General features: G+C 40.0%; 1 protein-coding gene across 1 annotated transcript in view; it reads right to left on the minus strand.

Moving 5' to 3' along the window:
- PEX5L (peroxisomal biogenesis factor 5 like) overlaps window positions 1–20,413 on the minus strand; it is a 1,534,471-nt gene that overhangs the window by 111,717 nt on the left and 1,402,341 nt on the right. The window lies entirely within an intron of this gene.

Raw genomic sequence — 20,413 nt, forward strand, 5'->3', positions numbered from 1 at the left:
ATTTATTTATTTTATTTCATATTTGTTTACTGGGAAAGTCTGACTGGACACAGGTCCTTTTTCAGTGGAGGTCCGGGGAGAAAAGCTCCAGAGTTAACATTAACAGTATACATATGGAGTACAATGTAAAAAAATGTATAAACAGTAAAAAAATTAAGTACATATGTAGTAAACGGACTAATCAAGATTACAAGATGCTAAGTAAGTAGGACTACAGTTACACGGTTGCTGTGAGACAGGCAGAGATCTATTTATTATTCCAGAAAGCAAGGTTGTTCAAAACTTAATGGGCAGGTTTTGAAATTAACTTCCACACAAGCAAAGACTATTCTGTTGTGGGAGATCATTTAACTGTCAGGCCCTTTAATAAGTCACGGTCAAGATGGCAAGGTGTTTTTAAGAAAAAATACAAACGGTTGTATTTACATGAGAATAAATAATGTGGTATAATAATAAAATGACATATTTGACTATACTGAGAAATTATAATTCTGCCATGTCAAAATATACCAGACAATATAGATAGGAAGCTATTTTAACAATCTTATAACAAAACAAAAATACAAGATATGCTTTTTTGTCAAAAATGCATAGTTAAGAGAAATGGGATATTATTTCCCTCATTTGTGAATAAAGTTATTAAACATGAAGTTATATAATAAGATGTCTTATAACTTCTCCAGACACTTTTGTTTCAAGTCAAGCTGAGATTATTTCTTTCGTAGTTGATACTTATAACAGGAAGGCAAAGACCCTCCCTTTGAAGCTAATGCCTTTTGCAACAGCATATTAATTTGGAAGAATAATTAGTGTTTTGTGCAATGTGTTTTCAAAGTCTTCCATGGTCCTGATGGTTTATGTAATGATGTTTATAAAACAATGGGTTTAAAGCATGAAAAGATAGTTTTACATATTTAAATGAATGGCTGACTGTTGAGTTTTCAAAAAGGGAACTTTGTGAAGATGTTATTAAATGAATTTATAAACATAAAGGTGACTGAGAAGATATTAAAAGACTGGAGACCAATTACATTAAGTAATACAGGTTATAACATGGCTTTCGAGATTTTACATTTCAGGATTAAACATGTTTTAAAAATATATATCATGAAAGTACATTCTGGGTTTAAAATAAACATATATGGAATAGTAAATTAAATCTTATTAAAACAGGCATCTTGCAATGTTCTAAAGAAGCTGGTTTAGGACTTGTATATCCTATTGTGTATTTAAATTCCTTAAATTTGTAAGGGAGGGTTATATAAATTGAAGTCTACTGATGAGGATTTTGTAAAAATAATTTTAAAATGTAAACATTCTTCTGCATGTGATAGTACATTATCCTGCTAGTGGATAAAGAGTACCCTATCTTTTATATTAAAGAATATTTGGAAAAATACTGTTGCTGCAACGTACTTTAGAAGAAACATTGCCACCTATGGTTATGGTATATTTTAATTTATTTTATTTAGTGTATTAGGCCATGGTTGTCATTGCTTGATGATACAGAACAACTGATAATAACTAGGCAATTCAGATTTAGGTACTTTCCTGAGATACAGAATTTTCTTTAGAGACTTTTGTTAGGAAAATTTGCAATGAAAGCAGAAATGAAATATAAAGCTAATGACAAATGTTTGTGTCAGGTCTGCCAAGTAGAAGAAACATTAGATCATGCCTTATTGTCGTTCCCCTAAAGTACAAAAGTTTTGGACAGCTATTGATGCAGATTTTTATTTACATATATTTTTTGGGCTTGACTTAGATAATCTTCTCTATGGTATATCTGTCCTGAATAATTTAATGTTAGAAGATAAGACTGACAAATATTATTGATTTCTACATAGGTTCATAGGTTCATACTAGGCTATCTGCCCTAGGGCATTTGTAAGCCTAGCCAGAGTGTGTTTGGCTTTCACCACCCATTTTAAATGTTTTACTATGCCCTTTTTCGAGGTTAGTTTACTGTGCCTTTGTTTAGCAGTGACACAGAGGTGATACCTGGGGTAAACCTATGATCTCCCATCCACTCGTCAAGATTTCTCTTGAAGAGAGTCAGTGAGGGACTCTGCCTAACATGGACTGGGATTCTGTTCCAGAGTGAAGGAAGCCTCTGGGTTATGAATCTGTCCCTCCAGCATGTCCTATTTATTTCAGTGCTGAGGTTCAAGTCCCTCAAGTGCGTAGCTCGATGGGATTTGGATTTTCTGAGGTGCAGCATGTCCATTAATTCCGGGTTGGACATGGCTTTATACGTCAGGCACAGATCGCCTCTAAGCAGGCGGTATGCAACTGAGTAGAGCTGGAGTTTCTTTAACCAGGCAGCATATGGCATCTGTTTGAGCCCTTTGATCCTCTTGGTGAGGTACTTTTGGGGTCTTTCCAGTTGCTGCAGGTGTCGGGTAAGGTACATTCCAAAAGGGGCATTGCATTCAATTATGGGCCTGATGAGGGATGAGTAAAGAGGCACAATGACCTCCCTTGATCTAGATGTGAATCCCTTCATGATTAGGTGGGTATATAGAAGGTTTTTCTAACCACTTTGGCCACATGGTTGTCAAATGAAAGATTGCTATCAACTTGGGTCCCCAGGTATCTAATTACTTCTTCCGTACTTAATGGATTACCACCTATGTGGTAATTAGTGGGCACTTTGTTTTTGCCAAAGGGGATGACTATACACTTTTTGGCGTTTAGCTTGAGGCCATGGCTCTGGCACCAGTTATCTGTTTCTATGAGACCCTTTTGGAGGATGCTTGTGTCAGCTGGAGAGTCGATTATGGCACCCAGTTTGCAGTCATCTGCGAACTTGGTCAGCCACAGTCCTCCCGTGCTGGCCTGTATCTCTGAGAAATATATGCCGAACAAGAGAGGTCCCAGGACTGAGCCTTGTGGGACGCCACTTGTAACTGGTTTGGAGTCTGACATGGCTCCAGCAATTCTGACCATGTGGGTTCTGTCCTTGAGCCAGTTTGCAACCCATCTAGTGACATAGGGGTTTATATTTAAGCTGGATAGCTTATCTATGATGCCTGAGTGGGGTATTGTATCGAAGGCTTTTGCAAGGTCCAGGTAGGCTGTGTGGACCACCTTCCCCTCGTCAATGGCCTTGGTGACTGTTTCAAAGAAGTCAACCAGGTTTAAGCGGCAGGATCTGCCCTTAACAAAGCTGAACTGGGTAGGGTCCAGTGTCTGTAGGTCCCCAATATCTTTATTTATGAGTTCCATGATGATCCTCTCCATAGCTTTGCAGACCAAGCTAGTCAGGCTTATGGGGCGATAGTTTCCAGGATCCGTTGAGGCACCATCTTTGTGGAGAGGGACCACTGTTGCTGTACGCCATTCTTTGGGTACATATCCTGTAGTAAGGCTGAGATTGAACATTAGCTTTATGTTGGGGTTCAGCTCTTCTTGGAGTTCATGTAGGACGCAGCCCGGGACACCGTCTGGTCCCATTGATGCTGTGTTTTTTGCTTTGGAGAGGGCGGCTCTCACCTGAGCATCTGAGATGTCAAGGGGGCAGCACTCTGCTGGGATAGATAATTGCTCTTTTGGGTGGGGGGAGGAGAAGTTTGCGCTGAACCTGTCAGCCAGGATGTTGGCAATGTCTGTGGGTTCAGTGTATTTTTTGTCATTTTGGACTAACTCTGAGCATATCTGGGAGTTTCCACCCAGGTTCCTAACATAACTAAAGAAAGCCTTGTGATTATTTTTAGTGTCTTGTGCAATTTATCTCTCGAAGCTGGCCTTAGATGATTTTATGAGTGCCTGTAGTTTTTTGCTAATACTGATCAGAGATGCCTTCCCTTTTAGGGATTTTGCTCTATCATGCAGTAGCTTCCTCCTTCTATTGTATAGCTTGTTTATGGCTGGGGTCCACCAGACAGGATGCCTGCCTTTGGGGAATTGGGTTTTGGTTTTATTTGGGATTGCATGATCCATGCATTCCTGAAGGTGTTCATAGAATGCGTTTATAAAGGATTCTGCAGTCTGGGCCGTATTTTCCACAGGCCCAGGGGCTTTGAAGGATTCCACCTCGATTTGAGGAGTGTGAAGTTTGCTTTAGAGAAGTTTTTCACTGTGGTTTTCTGGGCAGGGGGTGGGGTCAGGATGTGGATATCCAGTGAGATTAATTTATGGTCTGGTCTTACCAGTGAAGGATACACTTCTGGTCTGGAGCATAGAGTCCCATGTTGGCGCTGATCAGGTCCAGTATGTTTTCCCCTCTTGTGGGTGTGGTGACATTTGAGTTTATAAATTCTAGGAACCTTTGGGCTAGGGTGTTGGAGCTAGAGTAATGCTCCCAGTCTATGTTTGGGTAGTTAAAGTTGCCCAATATAATGGTGTTTGGGGAGACCTTCATATTTTCCAGTGTTCTCAGGAAGGCCAAGTGGGGTTCCTGGGTTTGGGAGGGTGGTCTGTAGCAGGCTATAAACTGGAAGGCAGTTTTACCCACTGTTAGTTGCACATGGATAGTCTCTGATGCTTCGTGCTGTGCCACCAACCTGGAGGTGTGGGTATCTTTGACGAATATTGATACTCCTCCTCCTTTTGTGGTTTGGTCCAAGTTTTGGGGCCGAAAAGCATGGTATGAGGTATAACCTGGTAGTGCTGGGGTGCTCTCGGGAGCCTTGAACCAGGTTTCTGTTACTGCACAGATATCAATGTTCTCCATGCTAAGAGTTTAGAGTGCGTGCATCTTGAGGTTTAGATTTCTGGCATTGAGTAGCATTACCCTTAGTTTCTTTTCCCTTGTGATACCTATGGAGGTGGGTTTGTCTTTTGAGTTTTGCCTAAAAAAGGCACTATGGGGGTAGCAAGAGCCTTTGCCAATATCCGAAAGCCCAGGGGTGACAGGTGCAAGTCGTCCCTAGCAAAACGTGGCTTGTCGAGCATGTCATCCCAGGCTGACAGGCATTGGATCCCCTTTGAATGACACCAATACTTAAGCCAATTGTTGAAATTGATCATCTTGTCTTCATATTGTGGCATCATTCTTGGAGAGGGTAGGATGCTACTCAAGGTCAGGGTCATACAGGCCTGGGCTACATGCTCAGAGAGCTCCTCTATGTCTCTTTTCATGTAGTCCAGGGAGGTATGTCTCAGGTCATTCACACCAGCATGGACAATGACTGAGTCATATTTCTACTTGCCTTGGAGTGACCTGAGTGCTTGTGTTATGTAGGGGATCCTAGCGCCGACAGGCAGCTCACCGTGACCTTCTCCTTGTTCAGCCTAGTGAGCGGGACGTCAGTGTGCCTGATGATAGAATCACCTATTACAAGAGTATCAGGTGTGTTGTTTAGCCTTAAGAGCTGTGACTGTTCGGCACACTGGCTTTGTGAACTATGTGTTGCACGTGTTTTGTTTTGGGGTAGCGATTGCTTGGATGTCTGCTTTGGAGGTGTCTGCTGCTTAGGCAGATTCTTATTTAGAGCCTCCGAGTATGTTTTTGTGTGTTTATGTGTCTGGTTTGCTGTTGTGGTAGGTCTATGTCAGACCGGAATTGTAGTGTGTGTGGTTACCTTCTCCTCCTGACTGGTTACGCCAGTAATGAGTTGAGAGAGCATAGCCTCCAGTTTGGCTATATGTTTGCATCTCTCACATATGTTGGAACTTGTTGGAAGGAGGAGGGGGTTGCCTGTGTACATGAGGTAGTTGTAACATTGCCTCAAGATTCCCAGATTCACCAGCTGGACTGGAGAGGAGATTGACAACTGACCTTTGGACATGCTAGAATAGTATAGGGAACTCCTTTAAAATTGAAAAAAGGGCCAATGGGAAACAAGGTACTCAAAGGGAGTTTGTGAGGAAGTAGTGCTTTCAATTATTTAGTGCTGACTTATATAATTGATTTAGTGAGCAAGTGCCAGGCTTTAGATTAGGAATAGGGTATTTATTTTGAGAGCTAGAGCAGTTCTAAGGGAAAGTGAAGAGCAGACTTTGTGGAGCCGAGAATGGTTTAAACCCAATTAAGCGGCACTGCCTGATGCTATGCTATGCGCAAAATCGCGCAAAGCCACGCTAAAGCGGGTTTTATACAGGGGGACTTGAAAGAGCTAGGAATTGGCCCAAAACGGCCAATAGACTACCAGATTCTTGTGCTGGGAACACTCCTCCAGGGATAGATAGGCTGCTCTAAGCTCCCCACTCGCACTGGTGAACAAAAAAGCCTCTTTTTATCCAAGAAAGGAAATGGGTAACACAGGAACTTTCCAAAAGTCCAGAATACAGCAAAGCCTGTATTTGGACTACTCTAGGTCAGGAAAGGCGGGAAACAAGGATAATTTTTTTTGTTTTTTCTTTTTTTTTTTTTTTGTAAGCAGACAGCAGAAAAATGCAATAAATATGTAACACAGGCTAGCGCACTTGAGTGTGTAGCCTCAACAGGTAAATGCAACAAGCAGGACAATCTTTAAAAGTGCAGGTGGAAAAACAGCTTAAAACAGTTCAAAACAGGTAAATGAGCAGAAATACTTGCTTTTCAGCTAGATCGGACAGACGCACAGGTAGTAGCAGGAAAAAAAAACACTTTATCAGGTAAGCAGTCACTCTTTTTGCCTCTATATGTTTTATGAAATGGTTTCTGTGCTTAATTGTTATATAATGAGTTGTGGGATTGTGACCTTAAATTGAAGAAAATGTGTTTTTGGTTTTGGCAAAAAGAATGATGAGGTTTGCATTTAAATATATCTAAGTCAAGAATATGCGGATTACATTATTTTCTCGGTTGACAGTTCTGTATTTTTTTTTCTTTTGCATGCTGTTTCTTGATGGTAGATGTTTGATTTTGATAAGTTTGTAATTTGATATTGTGTACACATTGTCTGATGATTTAATAAAGTTTCTCTACTCTTTTGAAGGACTCTTTGTGAGGTGATCACTAGGGGGCTCCAAAGGGCTGTTACTGATGTCACTGAAGATAAACTGGATTAGAGAATGGAAAGTGTTATTCAGAAGGAAAAAGATGCTTTGGGGGTGAATATCATAACATCAGGAGATCTGGATGACTCTGTCTTACAAAAAAATGATCAACGAAGGAGAACCATTTGAATTGGAGACCATGTTGTGGAGTCTTTATTTTATTTATTTATTTGTATTTGTTTACGAGGAAGGTCCACTGGACCGAGATGAGCCCATTTTTAGTGCAGGCCCAGGGAGGAAAGCTCCACACGAACATTTGTTTACGATACAATAGTAACAGCATCAGAATAACACAAAGTCCATGGAACATTTAGAGTCAACAAATGAATACAGTAGTAACAGCATGGTAATGGACAAAATATTTGTGATGAGGAGGTGGCAGAAAGGGGTCGGGGTTGGTATAATGCTTAATGTGTTACTTCACAGTCACAAGGTACAGGGTTTGATCCTCTCCTTTGAAATGGAACTTGGCTAGACTTAAAATGGCCTGCAAGGGCAGCTATCCTAGTACTTGCCGATGAACCTATGAATGACAGAAGATAACTGTAAATGATGGTATGGCTAGAGATGGGACATGTCTGGCCAGTGGATTAACTAGCTTTAAGGGTGTGCAATGTGTTGGACTGTTGGAAGACTGAATAAAAGTGGTAAACAGAGAGAGAATGACAGTAGGGTTTTCAGAGGAAACAAAAATTATGGAGCGGCAGGATCGGGTTCTAGCGAAAGACCATAGAAAGAGAAGGACGTGCAGGTGCAGAGGAAACAGACTGAAGCTGTTGAGAGCTGGAAGAAAAGGCCTGTGGTGAAGGTGAAAACAAAGGCTGTACAGCAAATAAACAGGTACTGTGTTTTAGACAACATTATTATGTCCTTGGCATTCGGTTTGAATGATGTTAGGGTATTAATTTAAAGACATGATTTTTAAGATATTTGTACTAGCAGAGAAATTTGTTAATTACTGTTAAAGGAGAAGTAATATATCTCCTTGGAAAAATATTTTTATTAACATTTAAATGTACAGTTAAAAAGAAAAATGTTGTCATACTTTAGAATAACTAAGATAGAAGAAAGTGAATTAAAAATGTTTTTTTTTTCTAAGCTTATGTCAGGATGTGCATGATATTAAAAAGTTGTAGATGACAGAAAAGCATGAACTGTAGGATGAGAAGTTTATGTGACTGTAAAAACAGAAAATAAGTTGCAGTATTTGCTTAATATGATAACAATAAATGGGAAAAGGGAAGTGGTAAGTATTAGGGGCAGCCAAAAGTATGTTTTTTTTTCTTTAGGGAATAATCCTATTTAATCCAGGATTTTACAAAAAGAAGGTGTGGGCAGTGTATTAACAATTTTGAGGAAATGTGAAAGAGCAGAACATTTTTGGTTTTATTGTTCACTAACTAATGAAGAAAGAAAAGTGAGGAAAATTAAGGGGGGCATGTTCTTCTGCAAAACATTTGAAGAAAATGATAAAAGCATGGGGTGGATGGGTGACAAAATACAATATGAAAATATAGAAGAAGATGTACTAGATGAAGTCCAGAAACTAATAAATGAAATAGAACCTCCCATGGAGATGGAAAGTAGGTTTGTGGCATTAGAAACAGAAAGAGAAGAAGAAAAAGAAGAGGAAGAAGCGGTAGATACGAGCTCTGAGTCAGAAAAGAAAATGGTGGAAGGTTCTATTACGAGAAAGATGAGAGAGAAAAAGATGAACTGAAAGAAAAGCAAAAAAAAAAAAAAAAGGAAAGATGAATTTAAATGGGTCTACTTTGTTTCTCATTTCACTGAATTTCATTTCACCCCGACCACATTGCTGAAAACACAAATGACTGAAAACTCATTTTACTGAATCTCATTTCACTGAACTGAACTTAGTATATATGGCACTCTGTAGAGTACTGTAAGGCAAGTAAAAGGTATATGCCCTTTTCCCCATTGTAGTGTGATCCTGGAGTTAGTATATATATATAGTTAGGGGATGGGGAGCACAGCCCCCCACATTAGGGGATGTGGGGCATAGCCCCTAACTTGTTTGTTTTATATTTTATTTTACCAAAAACTTCAAAACAATACATTTTAAGCAATAGACATGCATAGTTACAACACCAATGACTAAATGTCTCCATGTGACAATATGTAGTCAAACTAAGTGGGGGGCTACACCCCCCACTCCCCCTAACAATATATACTAACTCCAGGATCGCACTACGTGGGGAAAAGGGCATATACCTTTTACTTGCCTTACAGTACTCTACACAGTACCATATATACTAACTGCAGTTCAGTGAAATGAGATTCAGTGAAATGAGTTTTCACTAATTTGAGTTTTCAGCGAAGTGGCGAAGGGTGAAATGAAATTCAGTGAAATGAGATTCAACGAAACAAAGTAGACCCAATTTAAGCATAGCATCACTGATTGTGAAGAACATGATGAAGAGAGATGTTAGAAAAATGTAACTATAACTGTAAATATAATGGGTTCCTATGAGTACAACGAAAACGCATTATATCGAATGCATTTTCGTCGACACGTAGAGTGAACAGGCAAAACAGAGAAGCGGCTGTTCAGCTAATTCTTTCCCTGGGAAAGAAGTCGCTTGACCGCTTCGTTGTTTTGCCGTGTTCTGAAGTGTAGTATGGTCCCTTGTCTGGTATAGCTCCCGAGCGTGATTGTGCAACAGTTACTGACCTTAGGGTTAGGGTGCGGGTTAAGGTAAGTGCATATGTATCAAAGTGTTTACTGTTTTATATTTTGTGTTAAATGTATGGTTGAGTTATGTGTGTATGTGTTTTCAGTTGTTTACTTTTGTTTTGTGGGGTAGAATTAGGGTTAAGGTAAGTGTGTATGTGTTTGGAGCTGTTTATGTAAATGTGCGAGAGTTACTGACCTTAGGGTTAAGGTGCGGGTTAAGGTAAGTGCATATGGTTTAAAATGTTTACTATTTTTTTTTCCGTTAAATGTATGTTTGGGTTATGTGCATATGTGTATTTAATTGTTTACTGGTTTTTGGGGGGGGTATAATTACGACTGAGTATATGTGTATGTGTTTGGAAGTGTGTAATGTGTTTTTTTTTTTGCGGGGATTGGAACAGCGATTTCTTTCCCTAGGAAAGAAATCGCTGTTCTTTGGATTCGACATTTTCAGCTTTCGCTGAAAATGTGTCGATGTAACATCGTTCGCTGTTTTAAGCATTCGATGTTGCAATATAGACCCAATATAACAATACTACTGTAATTTACAGACAGATAACCGGAACAATCTTCAGAAGTTCTGGGCAGGTCTGAATAATCTACTTCATCCTGGAAAAACGTCTACCTCTATCCCCGCTGCTACCATTGATAAATCCCCTGAGGATGTTTCAGACAGTTTTAACCATTTCTTTACAGAGACAATTCAAGCCCTACTAGCCAATTATCTCCTAGCTCTCCTGGCTCTGATAGTACTACCCCTATAAACCTACTCTCATTCAGCTTCTAACCAGTGTCCACGTCGCTTATGCGTACCTTGATCAAAATATTAAAACCCACCACACTCTCCGTTGACCAACTGTCTGCCATGTACCTTCAAAAATCAGCTGATGCCATTGCCTATCCAGTATCAATACTAATTAATCGTACCATAGCAGAGGCTAAAATTCCCACCATTTGGAAAACATCCTATGTAATCCCACTACATAAAGGAAGTTCCTCCACTGAATTCTCCATTTATAGACCAATAGCTATACTTTCTCCACTAGCTAAGATTATGGAAAAATTTATAGACAAACAACTCATGCACCACCTCATTCAGAATCACCTCATGGCAGATACCCAACACGGCTTCCATCCACACCACAGCACAACTTCAGCCCTACTAGCATCTACCAATACCATAAATAATAATTGTAACAATAATCACATATCCTCAGCCCTCTTCCTGGATCTTTCCAAGGCATTCGACATGGTGGATTAACAACTTTTGATTCACACCCTGCAATCTTTCTGTCTAAATTCTAATGCCATTCAATAGTTTAAATCCTACCTCAATAGGAGGCAGCAGGCTGTTCTCTGGCAGAACTAGCTCTCTAACCTATTACCTAACAACCTTGGAGTAACACAAGGCTCCATATTAGGGCCCATACTATTTTCTGTCTTTATTAATGACTTACATACAGTCATCCTAAATGTCAGCTGTATCCAATATGTTGATGACTCCACCCTGATTTGCTCAGCCACATCTCCTTTAGACTTGAGGTCTGCCATCCAGTCCACCTTTAATACTATAGAAAACTGGCTCTCTGAACGTTGATTGTTGCTAAATCCCCAAAAAACTAAAATGTTGTTATTCTCACCAACACAAAGGTCTGCTGCTTTTACCTTTACCATAAATGCAAAAGATGGCACAATAATCACCCTTGACCCCTCTACAAAACTACTAGCAGTCATTATCGATAATAACTTAAAATTTGACTTCATGTAAACAAATTGATCAAGACCATCAATAAAAAACTTGGGTCGCTGTATAGAATAAAAGCCTTCCTAATCCCTCCAGCTAAGATAGCCATAGCTCGCTCTCACCTACTTTCAACACTTGTATATGCTTCCCCCTTCTCTCTAATCTAAACAAGACTGTACTTAATAGGCTGTCAACCTGTTACAATCACATTGCTAGGTTTACAACTGGCCTGCCTTTTAGAACACACCACTGCATCAACCTTAAACAGCTTGGGTGGCTAAAACTTTCCAGTCTAATCCAATATAACCTTCTGATTATGGATAATAAAATCCTATCTAATCCAGATATTATACCAGCTCTTAAAAATATTATCACCCCCTACAACAATCCAAGACTGCTTCATTCCTCAAACAGACTACTAATTCAGACAATCAAAATTGACAATGTAGCCGGTGATTCCCTCTTTGCAAATTCTGCAGGCAGAGCCTGGAACTTACTTCCAGCTGATTTTACTTTGCTTTCCTCCCTATGCCAATTTAAAGCTAAACTCAACAACATCTAGCACTAAACTGGCTTAGCCACTGCAACAAGCCTGGCTAATTCTCACCATGAATGTGAATAACCAATTAATCAAACTACTGTTTAATTTTCCCCTGACTGTTACCAGGGCTAATTCGAACTTGTGAATTTGTCTATTCATGTCTGCTTACGTATTATTTGTAAATACCATATCTGTAATATGCCTTCTTTGTTATTACTGTATCTGTCTACCTTGGAGCTTTTCTTCCCGGGTCTGCTCTGAAAATGGACATTAATCCAGTCAGACAATCCTGGTCAACAAATGTAAAATAAAATAAAACGAATAAAAATAAAAAAAATGTTTGAGGAAATTCAAAGTTATGTGATAGTAAATATGTCTGTTATGTTGGTGGAAGACTTTAATTGTAATGTAATAAAGGAGAAATGGAAAACAGCACAAGATGTAAAATTGATGAGAGAGATATTAAATGGTAGGTTAAGAATATGTAAAGGGAGAGAATATACTTGTATGGCACAATGTGATTATGCTCTGAAACTGGGGAAAATATAAACTTGTTATCTGCTTCTCTGTTGCGAAATCTGCTCCTAAGAATTGGTTCACATCCCTGTAAGAGATGGTATGATTGGGTCTTGCGCTGCAGACTAACAAATGACTGTGGCAGCCAATAAATAACAATGGCAGACTTAAATCAACTTTGTTTCTGCCTGTTGTCTTTGCAATATCAACTGACCTTTGAGTTTGTCTCATATTTTTGCACCATCCCCTCCTGTTTTGTTTTTTCCTACAGGCAAACCACTGAAGATTACAGTCAATAAAAAGTGCCACAATTAGTTTCATACATTGTACTGTTCAAAAAGTGCAATCTGATGGAAAACCTGTTGAATTAATTTCTTAAGTAATTAGAGGAATATTTAAAATTATCCCTAATTTTTATCATTTGTTCCCCTCAGAATTTTTAATCAGATAAGGTGATGCATGTGCTGCTGTTTGACAGCGCTTCATACTTTCATGGCTTTCAAAGCTGGTAAAACACTTTGCACTTTCTTTTTCTGTGACTGATAGTACATGGAGCAAGTAAAAATCTATGCGTTACATAGAATTATGATCAGGTCTCTGATCATAACCCTTTATTATGTGTTTGAGATATGGATACCAAGAAATTCACTTCAAGAGCAAAGCTTGAGAGGTGAATCTTGGCTTCCATGTCCAGCTGAATGGAAAGTAAATTGTTGTTTTTTTTTTGTTCGTTTTTTTGTATGGAACAAGGTTGAACCTGATCAAAAGAGGGATAGTTTATAAAGTAAAATTAAAGGGAGGCTTGAATTTAATACATGTGGGGCTTTTCTTAGCATCAATAATTTTCTTTTGGTGTTAAAAAAGTGCATGAAAACAAGACAACACTAGGAAACTGAAAAAAATATAAAGATATTTGAATGGTTGGGGTAAGAAAAAGAAAAAAGTAAACTCAAGAACCTAGCAAAAACTCACAAAAGCAATCTGTGGAGAATCTGCACAGAAAGCAACCCAAACAGGAACTTAACTGGAGAGTCAAATGCTATGAAGCAGCAATTTTGGCTGCTGTGGCACTGTGTCACCCCTTTATAAGATCATGGTCTGAGTAAATCATGAATAAATATCATATTTATGGCAGAGCTATTTGATACTGGATGTTCCTGTCACAAATAAATGTTCTTACAGCTTTGGAATGGAACATTTATGACAAAAGCATTAACAGCTTTATAATTTCTTCTTGCAGCACAAATCAGATTTAATCCCGCAGTTCCTTCTTCACTGATTATTAGGGATCTGCAAAAGCAGCAGTGTAATGCTCACTAAATTAGCCTTAGGTAAGGCACAGGAGGTATTTTATTGGCTCTGAAACAGCAGTGATAGTGAAGCACCATTTCTATATTCATGCAATGCATGGTGCTGAACTCACTAATGTTATTATCACATTAAATTACTTTAGAAATGAAAATATGAGGATTACACTCCCCAGCTCAACACATGAGCCTGTGATTTATGAGCAGTAGTGCAGATTCCATCGTGGCAACAGAACAGTGGGAAAACACTTAGTCCTTGCACAGATACTATCAGGGATGAGGGAGCATGCCAGTACTATCTACATGTGTTTTGTGGAACAAACACGTGCAATCACATGCACATGAACATCTTGTGAGAGATGTTACACCAGAATAGGATTTCAGCATTGTTTCTAAATGCCATTTGGGCCCAGTATTTTAGGACTAAGAGCTATACTTACAATCCCTGAATTAAGCTGATTATATTCAAGATGAGCACAGGACTCCATTAAGGGCATGTCTTGTCCCTCTGCCCTTGTTCACAATACCATAAATACACTATCAAGGTGAAACCAAGGTACAGAGAGTATCCAATTGACTTAGTGTCTGGTGTCATTCCAGGGGGATCCAGTACCTGACAGCCTGGGAAGGTATGATCAACAGACCATGATGCTTTACCAGAGATGGCCTGCATCTGTCTCACCTGGGATTCAGGCTTCTGGCAAAGACTCTTGCCTCCCCTATAGTGCTTTTTTTAGGAAAAGTGATGAGGTTAAAACTACCAACATAAACATTTCAACAAAACACAAATTAACGGTAATGCTGCTAAATGCTAGGAGTCTAAACATGAAACTGCACTCATCGCAAGTATTTTTAACCCTGGAAAATGCTGACATCTGAGCAGTCACAGAAACCTGGTTCAAAGCTGTAGAGAGCACCCTAGCCTTATCTGATTACTCATCCTATCATACATTCAGACATCAAACTGTGGGCAGTAAAGCCAAAGGAGGTGGAGTTTCAATATACAATAAAGACATAGACACCTCCAGGTTGGTCAAACAGTATGACACACAGGAGACACTCGAGGTTCCGTTAACCATTGACAAGACCCCTATTCAAATCATAGCTAGCTACCGGCTCCTAAATCTGACTCAAGATGCCCAATCCGCCTATTTGGACCTGTTCAAATCTATCAAGATTCAACCCTTTACTCTGATCCTAGGTGACTTTTAACTTCTCAAACATAGATTGGAAGAACTACTCATGCCAGAACACAAATGCCCAGAGATTCCTTGATTTTGTCAATGCAAATGCATTGGAATAGCTAGTTGATACCCTCACAAGAGGTGATAATATCTTGGACTTGGTATTAACCAACATGAGTAACCACTGCAGCATCCCTGCAGTATCATCTTCCTTGGTAAGATCCAACCATAAGGCGGTCACTTTCGAAGTCACCATCTCCGCCAACCCCCCTCTAGCTAGGATCAGGCATAAAAACCTCCACAGCTGATTACAGCCTCCTGAGGGATGGTATAAACAGCTTCACAGCCCCCTCCCACTCTGCAGGAACTGGCACTAATAGCCAAAACTACACCAAAGCACTATATGAGCATTTATATAGATGCATGAAATCAGGAATATCCGACAGGACTAAATCATCCTCCTCAAGGAAGAGTAAACCTGTCTGGTGGACATCTGCAATAAATAAACTATATAACAAAAGGAAAAAATTGCTGTCCAGGACCAAGAAGGAGCAGGTGCCCAATTGGAAGCAATGTCTCCTTAGTCTGAACAAGCAAATAAGAGCACTAGTGAAATCCTCCAAAGCAAACTTGGAGTCCAAATTGGCCACATCTACTAGAGACAATCATAAGGCCTTCTTCACATATGTCCGCAACCTCAAAGGAAACACCCAGATCTGTTCAGAACTGGTGGTCAAGGACACCACATATATATATATATATATATATATATATATATATATATATATATATATATATATATATATATATATATATATGTCGTAGATATAGTAAACTTGCTGGCTGACAGATTCAGCAAAATCTTTACCCCTCTGTCCCTCCCCATCAGTAAATCAAATCATCCCCAGTACCTGCCCCCTTCCTCTTATATCTAGGGAACAGGTCACCACTGCTCTCTCAAAGGCAAAAAATACAGCCTCCATGGGACCCAATAACATTTCAGGCTGCATCCTAAGTGAACTCAGGCAGGAACTTGCAGCACCATTAGGCACCCCTATTCAACCAAAGCCTGAGTACTGGCTTCATCCCAGCACCCTTTCCACAAAGGTGGAGCATCCACCGATCCGAGAAATTATAGATCTATCAGCCTAACTAGCCTGATCTGCAAGGCCATGGAATGGATTATCATGGACCTCATTAACAAAGACATTGGCAACCTCGAAACACTTGATCCCACACAGTTTGGCTTTGTCAACGGTAGGTCATGTCTGCTAAATTTGGTCGACTTCTTTGAGACAGCCACCAAAGCCATGGATGAGGGGAAGACGATGCACACTACCTACCTTGACCTGGCCAAAGCCTTTGACACTATTCCTCACTCAGGCATAATAGATAAACTTTCTCAACTTGGCATCAAGCCATATGTTACCAGATGGGTAGAAAACTGGCTCACTGATAGAACCCACCTAGTCAAAATAGGGGAAGCCACCTCAAGCAGTAGACCCGTAACAAGCGGTGTATCCCAGGGTTCGGTCTTGGTGCCTCTGTTATTTGGGCTATACATTTTTGAGGTGCAGACCAAAACCAGTGGGCTATGGCTGGTTGCAGATGACTGCAAGCTGGGTGCTGTCATCAATTCCACTAGTGATGTGGACATCTTCCAAGAGGGTCTCACTCAGACAAATGACCGGTGCCAGAAAAATAGCCTCAAGCTGAATACCAAAAAATGCATCATCATCGCCTTTGGGGAGAGTGATGTCCTCACAAATTATCACATTAATAACAATGTCCTAATCACACAATCAGTTGTGAGGGATTTGGGCACCCAGGTTGAGAGCAACCTGACTTTTGACCACCATGTTGCTTCCATTATATGGAAAGCCTTCTACACAGCCCACCTCATAAGTAAGGGTATCTCATTCAGGGACAGGGAGGTCATAACATCCCTGTATTCTTCCCTTATAAGGCCTATTATTGAGTACAATGCTCCTTTCGGTATGTACCTCACAAAGCACATGCAGCAGCTGGAGAGACCACAGAGGTTCCTCACCAGGAGAATCCAGGGCCTCAGACATCTGCCATACACAGATAGGCTAAATGCCCTATCCCTCTACTCAGTTTTATACAGACTCCTCAGAGGTGACCTCTCTCTGCCATACAAGGCGATCATGGACCCCAACTTAAGGAGATCACGGACCCCACCTTGATGGGACTGCTGCATATCCGCAAGTAAAGCTCCACTCGAGTAACCTGCATGCACGGCCTCAGCATGGTCTGTGACATCAACAAGACTTGTTGGCAGGACAGATTTGTGTCCCAGAGACTCCCCCATCTATGGAAAAGAACTCCCTCTCCATATCAAGCAGACTACCTCTTTACCTCTTTTTAAGCGCAACCTAGATAACTGGATGGGAAACAGAAAATATACTCCTGGGATTCCACTAGTGCCCCTGCTGGAAAAGGGCATCGGGTGCTGGTTTGTCTAAACATGGGCTAAACTCATGGCTAAGCTTATAAGGGCCTGAGGGCCAATAACCTAGTAACTTCCTATGATCCTATGACCCTATATACTGTACAGAATTGTGGCAGAAGTACTATAGGTACTGCACAGGACTGTCTCAGAAGTACTTCAGGTACTGTATGGGATTGTGGCAGAAGTACAGGTACTGTACAGGATTGTGGCAGACGTACTACAGGTACTGCACAGGACTGTATCAGAAGGACTCCAGATACTGTATGGGATTGTGGCAGAAGTACTGTAGGTACTGTACAGGATTGTGGCAGAAGTACTGCTGGTACTGTACAGGATTGTGGCAGAAGTACTGTAGGTACTGTACAGGATTGTGGCAGAAGTACTACAGGTACTGCCAAGGACTGTATCAGAAGGACTCCAGATACTGTATGGGATTGTGGCAGAAGTACTGTAGGTACTGTACAGGATTGTGGCAGAAGTACTGCTGGTACTCTACCGGATTGTGGCAGAAGTACTGTATGTACTGTACAGGATTGTGGCAGAAGTACTGCAGGAACCGTACAGGATTGTGGAAGTGAAATGAATGATAGGACAAAAACCTTAATTTACTAGTTAGTCTATGTTCTCTTCCTCACCTTTGTCAGTTACTTTGTGTAGTGACTAAAGGGCTTGAAACTGTGAAGCCATATAACAGGAATTAGGTCCTTTCGCAGAGCAGCTGGTCTGACTCTCTGTTACAAAGTAAGGGGCTCAGCAATCCAAGAAGACATCATTGTTCTAGTAGTGATCCACTGGACAGAGAAGAGAAAGCTGAGGTAATTATGCAAGGTGTGAGGATGATCCTGGGAGTCTCCCACTGGAAGTGAGCCAAGTACAACCCACTGGGATGAGGCTTAGAACAACCATAAATATACTGCAGGGATTGTAGCTCTCAACTTGCCTGGGAACACCTGAAGATCCAACAGGCTGACCTGAAGAATTCTGGTTGATGATGGGAAAATCTGGTCTATCCTGTTCAGCTTACAACACTGTGACCCTAAACAAGACAATTGCTTAAAAGATGGGTGGATGGATGGAGTGATGGATGGATAACATTGTGTTTCAAATACTACTCTTGGGACTTTACAGCAATGTACTACAGGAAACTGAATACAGTGCTTAAACAAACTGTGCAATGCCTGATATAAAATATTTCAGGATGCACACACTGTCTCGGTCATTAAACAAAGTAATAGTAATGGAACTGATGCTGCTTATTGCTCAGTATTCATATGACTGGAATAGAATGCACAGACAGGGAACCATTAAAACACACTAGAAAACCATAGCCATGATAAATTGCATTAAACAATAAAAGGTTATTTCTATTCAAATATGTGCATGGTGATTTGACAGTAGAATCAGTGTGCCCATTGTAAATTGAACAATCCTAACAGAATGAAGTCTAGTTAAAACACCGTTTCTCTGTGCTGCAAAGCAGACACTCTGTTTAAAACAAAAAGCCTTCTCACGCTACCCTATACTGCTAACCTGCTCCCTGCAGCAGATTAAGACAACTCAGTTAAAAAAAAACAGAAAAGGATATCACAGCTCTTGATACTGTGTGTGCTCTGCACCCATATAACAACTTCCCTGGACATGCAGACCGTACACAGAAAATGCAGTTGAAAAAAAAAAAACAGAACCTTCAGTGCACTTCACAAGCACTTACAGGCTTAGACCATGCACAATACACATGCTACATGCCCCAGACGATCAGGAGTCAGTGAAAGAGAAATTAAGTCCCTTTATACAATGACATTATTTTAAAAATGGTAAGACTTTTTTTATCAAACAATGTCATTGTTTAATGGCAATAATCTACTCCTGTATTTGGGTATCACTGGACTAACCCACAGCTGGCTTTGTTTAAAAACTTGGGCTTTACTCACATGACCAAAACACAAGCTGTGGGTAAAACCTGTGCTACCCATACCCAGTCACGGATTATTGTTAAAATAATGCAGGGCTGGGTCATGTGGGTCTTCTTGGGATTTAACTCTATCTTCTAGAATACTGGGCTCAGACAAAATCATACCAGTCAGGAGGAAATCGTAATATAACCTATTCCCTATTTGTATTGCTACCATAACCTCAGTTCTGTTACAGACTGAAGCACAAGGCCAAAATGAGTGTCCATGCTTTGTCAGGTGTGACATTATTACATAACCTACAATACTTGAGTGCCTCGGTACTTTTACACAATGGGTCTTTTCTAGCAATAATAATAATGATGATGATGATGATGATGCTTTAGGGCCTGATTTAAATTCACTGATGGTACTGTGTGCTATGCCTGCACCTAGCTGTTGGCACTTTTCAATTACTAATACTAGTGATAATGTTGTGTAATTTCTGCTATAATTCTGAGTACATACTTCATATACTGGACTGCGGTAATATGATGCAAATATACCTTAACAAATATTTACATTCCTTTACCTATTCCAACTACAGTGTTTCAGGCTGGCCATAATGGCCTTCCTTATTCCTTTAATGCATGATCTTCTGAAATGTCAGTCCTTTATCGTAAACATTGTTTTCTAGTCATTCAGATCCCATATACATCATACCAAAATGTAATTGTAGATCCTGTAATCAAAGCTTTTCCATCATGCCTTGACAGCATACCTCTCAACCTCTTAGGGCAAGAAATCTGGACAAAGCCAAAAATAATGGGGGTACAAAGGGCCAAAATAGGGACACTGTTTAAATTAGAAAGTTGATAGAATAACAGGTTTTGCATTAGCATGAATTTTCTGAAGGGTATGAAGTCTGAAACTCAAATGTCTGTCATTATTTTATAATTTCAACCCTCAATGATTTACCAAAGATTTGTCAGAAAACCACTATGTTATAAGAAACAGATCAAAAATATGAGGCAAAAATCTGGACATTCTGCGAAAATCTGTACAGTTGAGAGGTATGCTTGACAGTGGCACAGTCCATATTTTTGTGGTGGATTTTTTTCAGCAAATCCTTTAGGCGCA

The sequence above is a fragment of the Protopterus annectens genome, chromosome 4.part1 (assembly GCF_019279795.1).
Source record: "Protopterus annectens isolate FY-2018-M chromosome 4.part1, PAN1.0, whole genome shotgun sequence".
In the NCBI taxonomy this organism is placed as follows: domain Eukaryota; kingdom Metazoa; phylum Chordata; order Ceratodontiformes; family Protopteridae; genus Protopterus; species Protopterus annectens.